This window comes from Pinus tabuliformis, chromosome 5_1 (assembly GCF_031772625.1).
Source record: "Pinus tabuliformis cultivar Carrire ecotype Pingquan chromosome 5_1, CPIR1, whole genome shotgun sequence".
Classification (NCBI taxonomy): domain Eukaryota; kingdom Viridiplantae; phylum Streptophyta; class Pinopsida; order Pinales; family Pinaceae; genus Pinus; species Pinus tabuliformis.
Genome location: NC_142305.1, coordinates 105,788,161 through 105,797,540, shown reverse-complemented (window position 1 = coordinate 105,797,540; position 9,380 = coordinate 105,788,161).

The window sequence follows — 9,380 nt, the reverse complement described above, 5'->3', positions numbered from 1 at the left end:
GAGGTGAGTCGCCATATTTCATCATATTCAATTGCCTTTGAAGCTTTACAAAAGCTAAAAGAACTCTATGACTCACATTCTGCACTTGAAGTTGTTCAGCTCATGATTAAACTCTTCACTCTTGAACTAAAAAATAATGATCCTCTTGCTCTTGCATTTGAAGTAAAGTCTATAATGCATGATATCAAATCCACTAAGGTTGAGCTGGATATCCCTCTTATTGCTTTTCTCAAGGCACTCTATCCTACCTACTCCAATTATCTTGAGTCTTTACAAGCAAATGGAAATCTTAAAGATATAACCTTTGACTCTCTTGTGAAAAAGTTTGCTGAAAGAGAGAAAACCTTTGGAAAGAAGATAGCCCCTGAATCTTCTGAAGAGACTGTGTGCCTTGCTCATAAAGAAAAGCATCATGCTCAAGATTCTACAAGAGGAAGAGGTGGACGAAGAGGAAGAGGAAGATACTTCAGAGGCAGGGGGGCAGACATTCTCAAGGAGAAAAGGTAGACTTACACTGCATTCGCTGCAAAAGAAATGGATCACATGATGCTTCTACATGCAAGCTACCATGGGACAAAATTGAACAGAAAAGAAACCAACAAAAAGGTAAAACTGATGATACAGACAAAGGTAAAGCACCTGAATCCACTCACTATATTGAGGCACAATGTAACATTGGAGTAAATGAAGATTTGTTTAATGCTTCACTTGCTTCTTCGAAAAATGATTGGTTGCTTGATTCAGGAGCAACCTGTCATATGACTCATAGAAAATATTTTTTTAAAGATTTCACTAATAATGTTGATGGAGCAGTAGACTTTGCAGATCAGTCAAAAATCAAGCCATTAGGGCTTGGCACAATCAGGCTTAAACTGCCTGGTCTTCCAGACTTTCTTCTGGATCATGTTCTATATCTCCCACAGCTCAAAAGAAACTTGCTTTCCTTGGTTCACATCTGCCAGCAAGGTCAGTCCATTCATATGTTTGATGGCAAGCTTAAGGTAAGAAAAGCATCTGACCACTCACTTGTCATGAGGGGAATAAAAGAAGAAAGGCTTCTCAAACTGCAAGGAACCTCTGCTCATGCACAACATTTCTCATATATTTCTCATCATGAAGAAGGTACACTTCCATCAAGTTTATTATGGCATGCTAGATTTGGACATTTAAACTATGACATTCTCCGCTTATTGAAGAAAAATGGTGTTGCTGGTTTGCCTACAATTCCTAGGAAACATAAGCAATGTGATGCTTGCATTCTAGGAAAGCATAGCAAATAGTCTTTTCATGATTCACATTCAAGAGAACATAGGAAGCTTGAACTCATTCATTGAGATTTATGTGGTCCAATGCCTATTCATTCTGCAAATGGAAATAAATATATCATGACATTTATTGATGATTACACCAGAATGTGTTGGGTTTATTTATTGAAGAACAAATCTAATGCCTTTCAAACATTCAAGAATTTTCATAAATGGATTGAAAATGATGCACAATCTCATATTGGGTCTATTCACACTGATAATGGAAAAGAATATACATCAAATGAATTTGAAAACTATCTTCGCCAACATGGGATCAAACATCAAACAACTGTGCCTTATAATCCCCAACAGAATGGTGTAGCTGAAAGAATGAATAGAACAATCTTGAATATGGTACGATCCATGCTTTTCTTCAAAAATGTAAAGATAATGTTTTGGGCTGATGTTGTTCTATGTGCTGCATATATAAAGAATAGATGTCCATCTAATGCTATAAGAAACAAGACTCCTTATGAATTGTGGTATGGACATGTTCCTTCGGTAAAACATCTCAGGATCTTTGGTTCCACCTGTTATGCTTTGATACCAAAGGTACATAGAAACAAACTTGGTGCTAGAAGTCGTAAGTGTATCTTCCTGGGGTATTCAAACACCTCGAAAGCATACCGCCTCTATGATGAAGTAAATAAAAAGTTTGTTGTATCTAGAGATGTAATTTTTCTTGAATCATCCAAATCTGACAATGTTGTTGAGCGGCAACTTGATCGCTTGGATAGATTCGCAAAAATGAAATCATTTCAAGAATTTGATAATCAGATTCCACATCTTGAAGGCGGGATTCCTATACTAGATCAACATGTGGAATCTTCTTCTGAAGAACACTCTCCCCCGAATGAAACTCCAACAACGGATGATGCTTTAAGTGACGTAATTGATAGAATTGGGAGACTCAATCTTGATTCAGTCCCAACTCAATCAACAGAGCAGCCTCGACCATCTCAGAAAGGTCCCCCAAAGTGGCTGACAAAGACACTTGAAAGTGTTCATCCTGATGAAATTGGAAAAACAGGAACCAGAAATTCAAACCGACAAAATGGAGGTGATGTAGATGACTCTAATTCACTTGTTGATATGGATGTTACTTATGATTGTGAATTGAACTTGTCTACAGATTTTGAACTAACTTCCTTCAAAGAAGCTGCTTCTCATGATGAATGGAAAGAAGCGACGCAAAAGGAGTATGATGCCCTCATAAAGAATGGCACTTGAAAGCTGGTTGATCCTCCATTTGGAACCAAACCAATTGGCTGCAAGTGGGTCTACAAGAACAAGTACAAAGTTGATGGCTCACTTGACAAGCACAAAGCTAGGCTTGTGGCAAAAGGTTTTGCACAGAAGGAAGGGGTCGATTATGAGGAAAATTTGGCCCCCACAGCAAAATGGGCCACCATCCGAACACTCTTTGCACTAGCAGCTCAGAACGGTTGGAAAGTCCATCAAATGGATGTAAAAACTGCCTTCTTGAATGGAGATCTAAAAGAGAATGTTTTTATGTCCCAGCCTGAAGGATTTGCTGTGAAAGGACATGAACGTAAAGTATGCAAAATTGTGAAGTCCTTGTATGGCCTCAAACAAGCACCGCGAGCCTGGTATGAAAAACTAACTGAGCATCTTCTGAAACTCAACTTCAATCATTTTGATCTTGATGATGCAACTTTATTTGTCAAGAAAGTTGGCAAAACAGTTGTGTATCTTGTGGTATATGTAGATGATCTTTTAATGACAGGGAAAAATGAAAGCTACATTGCATCCATAAAGAAGGAATTGGGGAAAAGTTTTGAAATGACTGATTTGGGCTATGTTCATTACTATCTTGGCATTGAAGTAACCCAACATCCAAAATCCATATTTCTTTCTCAAAAGAAATACATTAGAGATTTGTTAAACAGATTTGGCATGACAGAGTGCAATCCTCTTTCTACTCCAATGGAACAAAACTTAAAGCTCACATCTATTGAAGGAAAGGAATTTGAGGATGCAACAAAGTATAGACAGCTTGTAGGAAGTCTCATCTACCTCACTACTACCAGACCAGAAATTTCATTTGCTATTGGAATCCTCTCCAGGTTTATGCAAAAGCCTTGTGAGGGACATTGGTTTGCTGCAAAAAGAGTTCTAAGGTACTTGAAGGGAACTCAAGACCTTGGAATCAAGTATACACAGGTGGACGACTTCAGCTTGATTGGATACTCTGATTCAGACTTTGATGGAGACAAAGAAACTGTGGTATCTACTTCAGGATATGCTATGAGTCTTGGATCAGGAGTTGTCTCCTGGAGATCACACAAACAATCAGTTCCAACAGATTCCACAACAGAAGCAAAATACGTGGCAGCAGCTGAAGCAACGAAAGAAATTGTGTGGCTCAGGAAAATTCTTGAAGATTTGCAGGTAAAAAAAGTACAATCAACTCCACTCATGATTGATAACACCTCTGCAATAAAGTTGGCCAAGAACCCAAAGTTCCATGATCGAACAAAGCATATCAATACTAAATATCATCTGATTCGACATCATTTTGAGGCCAAAACAATCAATCTCCATCATTGTTCCACAAATGAGCAAATTGCAGACATCTTCACCAAAGCACTTGGAAAGGAAAATCTTGAACAATTCAGAATGATGCTTGGACTTACCAACATCCCTTCAGATTAAGGGGGGGAATTTTGACACCTAATCTTCATGATTGGGGGAATTTGTACATAAATAAATTAGGAATGTGAACATTCATCGGGAGATGAACTGAAAAATCACTCCTATTGTATATAACAATAGCCTACCTATGGAATAATAGACGAATCAGTTTTACTGCCTTTGGAGAGTTACTTCCTGGCCTGACAGTTTTGCTATTATCATGTCATGGGTATTTCCTTGAAGACTTTTTGCAAGTGTTATATATTCATCAAGAGAAGACTCAATGCATAATCTAATGTTTTGAAGAGTGAGAAAGGGTAGCATGACAAGAGCGGAAATCAAGGTGCAGAATAGTAGCAAGAATTTCACCATATGAAGTCTTCAAGTGGGAAGCACTGCATACAATCATTGTAAAAGTATCATTGTACAGAGCCATTGTAAAAGCATCATTGTAAAATTTGTACAAGTGTCTATCTGCCAAGAGTTGGAGAGGCAATGTTTGGAGGTCTAGGATCATCATTAGGCGGTTGTGTCATAGTTGGGGTTATGGTCTAATGTGTCATCTTCTTCTACATCATTCTGTATGATTGTAAAGTGGACCATTTTCCCTGGTACGAGAGTCCATTCTTCTTTTATTCTTCTATGGGGTGGTAGGGTGGTGCTAGGGTGAGTTGTAGCTCATTAGGTGTTGGGGCATATGTCCAGTTGACTACTGAAGGGTCTCGGGCGTTGGAGCGTCCATCCAGTGGGAGCTAGAGAAGAATGCTTTTCTAGATTCTAGGAAGTTGGAGCTTTCTTTTCAATTGGAGTTGAAGATTAAAGAATTATTAGAAAAGAGTTCGGTGGTTTTTAACCCAGAGGGGGTTTTCCACCTAAAATTATTTGTGCCTCCTATGTTCTTTTATTCACTGTTGTTACTGCCTAAACATTAATGATAATTGAAGATTAACTAATGCTCTGAAAAAATTTAAAAGTGCTAATTGCTAAGGAATACTGATTCACCCCCCCAGTATTTTCCAACACAATGCCTCTACAATTGGAGGCTGTGGCAGGGCCAAGTGTAGGAATTGCGCTATGGTGCACTATATTCCAGGTGGTTGGGAAACATGCGACTGACAATTGCCATTTTCTACAGAAATTCATGCAGACACCACAATAGTTCTTTTGCAATTTCTGTCAATCAATAGGCCATGATGAGAAAAATTGTCGAAGCTACGAATTGATGATGGACAGGGCACCTGCATACAGTGTGCAGACAGAAATGCGGCCCCTAGTCCAAGACGTTGGGGGAACATGAGGTGAGTATCAAGGGCGCAGCTGAGGCCGAGGTGGAGGAGGGTTTGGTTAAAGGCCGAGGACAACTGATTTGATACAATTGCGGAGGCCCAGGACACTACGCGAGGGACTGTCCGAATTTGACGTGATTGTCATGCCGCTAATGTACTCAGTTTGACTATGTGACTGAGGATTGCCCAATATTATTGGTTAAGATTCGTGAAAAGGGGGCACAACCGACGCAGAACCTCCAGATAATGAGGGTTGAGCCCCGCGAGGAAAACCCTAAGGTAAACATTATGTTGCGAAGTGGAACTACGATGGGGGAGGATAAAGGAAAGTAGCCTGCAAAAGGTGAATGGGTCCACAAAGCACTAGAAAAAGAGACTGGGTTTTATCTAGAGCGTGCAAAAGAAAAATTTATGGAAGTGAAGAAAAGCTTCACTAAGGCCTCTACCTCAGGGAGTCAGGAGAAACCAGCTGAAGAAATGGACCCATCCATGATTACGACATTCTTGGAGACCTGCATGAAGTTGTTCCATGATAGTAAGGTTGTGAGGGGCCTACAAGAACTGATCAATCGATGTGCTGGTAAGGATGGTGCTACTCTTGAACTGCACGTGGTCAGGAAGCTTGGAAAGAACAAGGCAAGGACCGGGCGTGAAATGAGACTCACCATGCAGATAGAGGAGTACGAGATGGACTAAGCTATCCTAGATCTAGGTTCTAACACGAATGTTTTTCCAAAATAGACTTGGGAAAGAATGGGGAGACTTGCACTCCAGTGGTCTCTGATACAGTTAAGAATGGTGAATCAACAGAAAATTATCCCAATGGGGAGGCTGCAAGGGGTCCCAGTTGACATCGAGGGCGTGAGTGTATTAGCGGATTTTGAAGTAATAGAGATTTTTGATGATAGAAATCCCTACCCTGCGCTCCTTGGAATCGATTGGGCCACTGACATGAATGGGGTAATGAACTTGAAGAAGCAGAAGATGATAACTGAAAAGAAGTTGCTCCATATAGTGGTGTCGCTGGATCCCGCAGAGGGACTGCGCTATACAAAACCAGTCCGAGATTATGAAAGTGGTGATGGTCTGGACCATATTTACAAGATAATGGCGCGAGACTAGCATTGGGTAAATCTGACAATGGATGGACATACTACATGGTACCGCGAGAGCTCCTATATGTTAGATTCGGATGAAGAATTAGAGCACTGGTAGAACCAACTGCATGAAGTATCTACACTGCGTTGTAATATGATGACCAAGTCATTGCACTATGTGTCATCCGAAGTTAGGGATCTACCTCATTATGATGGGCTAACTGATGTTGATTGATTTTTGGATGCATTTGAAAGAGAAGTGTTGGAGAAACATTGCTTCCAAGCCCTGGACTGGGTACTGCATGCTACGCCCACAAGATGGTGGGGTACGCACAAGGATAATTTCGGTGATTGGTGCGACTATAGGAGGATGATGAGAATACGTTTTGGGAAACCAAAAGTGTGAATGATAGATAAGTATGAGGGAATGGATGATCTATGTGATCACTTGGCCAAATGGACTAAGGCTTATGGAGCAGAGCCCCAGCCTAAATGGGTGCATCTGTTTTGTCATACCCTGGGCATCATACTAATGAATTGGTACTTGGAAACCGAGCTCCATCATGGCACTGAAGAGTGGGACATCTTGTGCCGGGGATTTATAATGATGTTCAACTTTGAAGATGGGTTTGACTGCTTTGACGCAGTGCTACATGAGGTTAAAGTAGCGATATTTAGGATGCCTGCAAGATCCTTTGGACCTGGTCCAACCTGATTTTACTGCCCAGCTTAGCCACACACTAGAAAGCTATAATGTGACCACTAAAGAAGAAGACGAGGATCCCCAAAAGATTAATATTCTGGAAACTGAAGGTCACCACTAGGTTGAAGGTCCACAGATAGAGGATCCCGACATAACCACGCAACTGAAAACTAGGCAGGTCAAGATTGGCATAGAGGTGGAACCAAAATTTGTAAAGATTGGGGACTATTGGGATGATGCGACAATATACAAGGTTGCTGAGCTCCTCCGCGAATATCAGGATTTGTTCCCCATGAATTTTTCTGATTTAAAAGGGATAATAGGAGACCTAGGTGTCATGAAGATCACCCTAAAATTGGATGCGAAACTTGTAAAACAAAGACCTTACCACCTTAATCCTAAGTATAAGGAAAGGGTTCGCGCTAGGTTAGATAAAATGCTAGAGGCATGAATTATTGAATCAATGGAGGAATCTGATTGCGTAAGCCTGATAGTGGTTCAGGAAAAGAAACAGAAGGAAGAAATAAGGATATGCATGGATCTCCGAAAGTTGCATGATGCTTGTGTGCATGATCCCTTCCCGACTGTGTTCACTAACGAGGTCCTAGATAATGTAGGCAACCAAGAAGCATACTCTTTCACTGATGGGTCCTCTGGGTACCATCAGATCAAAATCATGCCTAAGGATAGAAGCAAGACGACCTTCGTGAATGAATGGGGATGTTTTCAGTACAATGTAATGAATTTTGGGTTGAAGAATGCACCAACAATATTTTCGTGTGTAGTAATTGCGGCATTCAAAGACTTCATTCATAAATTTTTGGAGGTATACTTTAACAATTAGACAGTGTTTGTATTGGTCAAGCATCATGTGGCAAGTCTGCACTTGATGTTAGATACATGTTGGAGAGACCAGATTATGCTCAATCTGAAGAAGTGTCTGCTTTGTGTCCCTTTTGGGATCCTATTGGATCATGTGGTATGCAGACAGGGATTGATGGTAGACCTCGTGAAGATCGTGGTGATAATCAACTTGGAGGCGGCAAGGAATGTGAAACAGCTACATGCAACTCTAGGCTATAACGGATACTATAGGAAGTTCATCAAGAGCTATGCCCTGATCACCACACCCATGGAGAAGTTATTGAAAAAGGATGCTACGTTATGCTGGAGTGATGAATGCCAGAAGAGCTTGGACATGATGAAATATAAAATGGTCACCGCACCAATCCTAGTATTCTCGGACTCGAAGAAGGAGTTTCATGTGCACGTGGATGCCTCATGTATTGCACTGGGGGTTGTGCTGACACAGGGGGGCGAGGGGGACTTGGACCATCCTATAGCATTCGCAAGCAGGAAGTTATCCAAGGCTGAGAATAACTATTCCACTACAGAGTGTGAAGGAGTAGCCATTGTATATGCACTCCAGGAGTAGCCATTATAAGCCTGTGTTGGGGGGGAACATCTACAGATGGTTTTTGTTGTTCCAGGAGCATGACTTTGAAGTTATTGTGAAGCCAGGATTTCTGAATGCAGAACCTGATCATGTGTCATGCATTGAAATAGGAGAGGAACCTACTAATCTAGAATAGGGGTTGTCTGACACACATCACTTTGTAGTATGCATCGCGGATAGTCACGCTAAAGATATTATACATTTCCTGACAACGGGAACTGCTCTAGAAGGGTATACAAGCCAACAGAAGAAGGAGTTAGTAGTGCACGCAAGAGACTTCTCCGTCATTGCAGGACACTTATACAAAATTGGGTCAGATGAAATATTGTGACGTTATGTACCTGACTTTGAGCGAAGTAGCATTCTCACAGAGACTCATGGAGGAGATGTCGGAGGACATTATGCAGGAAAAACGACAACGCAGAAGGTTCTACATGTTGGGTTGTGGTGGCCAACTCTACATAAGGATGCGAAAGCATATTGTAGGGCTTCTGACGCATGTCAAAGGACTATCAAGCCATCGCAAAGGGATGAACTACCTTTGATGTCGCAAGTGATGTTACAACCATTCGAGAAATGGGCGATCTACTTTGTGGGCCCAATTCATCCTTTGGGAAAGAAGACAGGTGTGCGGTATATCATCACCGCGAATGAGTACTTGATTAGGTGGGTGGAGGAACAGCTTGTGAACGACTGTATAGGCCCAACAATAGCAAACTTTCTTTTTGAATACGTATTGACAAGATTTGGTTGTCCAAATATCTTAAAGAGCAATCGTAGTACACACTTTCTTAATGAAACAATTAGCGCGTTGACAGAATAATTTCAGGTGTATCATCAGAAGGGCACACCTTATCACCCGCAGGCTAATGGGAC